This window comes from Etheostoma cragini, chromosome 6 (assembly GCF_013103735.1).
Source record: "Etheostoma cragini isolate CJK2018 chromosome 6, CSU_Ecrag_1.0, whole genome shotgun sequence".
Taxonomy (NCBI): domain Eukaryota; kingdom Metazoa; phylum Chordata; class Actinopteri; order Perciformes; family Percidae; genus Etheostoma; species Etheostoma cragini.
The window spans coordinates 11,975,444-11,976,647 of NC_048412.1; the positions used below are offsets into that span (position 1 = coordinate 11,975,444).

The 1,204-nt window shown below is 39.4% G+C and overlaps 1 protein-coding gene across 1 annotated transcript in view; it reads right to left on the reverse strand.

The window, feature by feature from the left end:
* Positions 1-1,204, reverse strand: part of LOC117945799 (fucolectin-4-like) — a 6,300-nt gene that overhangs the window by 709 nt on the left and 4,387 nt on the right. The window lies entirely within an intron of this gene.

A 1,204-nucleotide genomic window follows, 5' to 3' on the forward strand; every position in this document is an offset into this window, starting at 1 on the left:
AGCTGGGAGCTCCGACACCTTCACGTGTAATGGAATGGAAGGTCGTTATGTAAACATTGTGATTCCTGGAAGACAAGAATACCTGACACTGTGTGAGGTGGAAGTCACTGGTCAGCCTTCAGGGAACACTGCTCCAACTGGTGATTCATACTATATCTTGTGACCAATAGATTACTTTGAGCAGACAGTCACATTCAAAGTTCAATCAAATATGCTCACTGCCTGTTCATTGGCAGCACATTTCTTTAATAGGTTGCATCAAATTATTTATATTTCCCCAATTAATTCACATTTAAAAAATGTAATAGATATATTTAATATGTGTGCCAATCTTTCTATCTTCAGTTATCATACTCTATAAATAAACACTGCCCCAACTGTTGATTTGTACCATATAACATGTCCAATTGATTACTTTGAGCAGACAGTCACATTCGAAGTTCTATCAAATACTGTATGCTTACTGCCCGTTCTTTGGTGGCAAGTATGGTCAGATCAACACATTTAATACGTACAGTATGTGCTTTCCATATATATTTTAATGAAACATTTTGTAAATTTCTCCAGATCCAGATCCTAATATTGCTAAAGGTGGAAACGTGATTCAGTCCTCCCTGGGGTGGAATGGCGTCCCTGAAAGGGCCATTGATGGAAATCGTGCTAGCCTTTATGGACAGGATTCCTGCACCCACACACAAAACGATGTAAAACCATGGTGGAGACTGGACCTCCTGAAGACATATAAAATCAACACTGTCACCATCACCAACAGAAAAGATTGTTGCCCTGAAAGACTCAATGGTGCTGAGATCCGCATTGGTAATTCCCCCAATGACCATGGCAACGGTAATCCCAGGTAACTGCACTGTCTGTCTTAAATTAGATTTGAACATTTAACATTGGTCGTGTAAATTATTGCACTGAATATCTAAATAACTCCCTAATATAAAGCCAGATTTTCCACAGAAATAGCATGATCAGTATTTGAATACAACCATTGGTAATATTTACGTGTCGTCTTTGTTGAGTAAACCAGTTTGACTCATAATACTGTTTTATTTCATTGTTCGTCAGATGTGCTGTTATCTCGTCGATCACAGCTGGGAGCTCCGACACCTTCACGTGCAATGGAATGGAAGGTCGTTATGTAAACATTGTGATTCCTGGAAGACAAGAGTACCTGACACTTTGTGAGGTGGAAGTC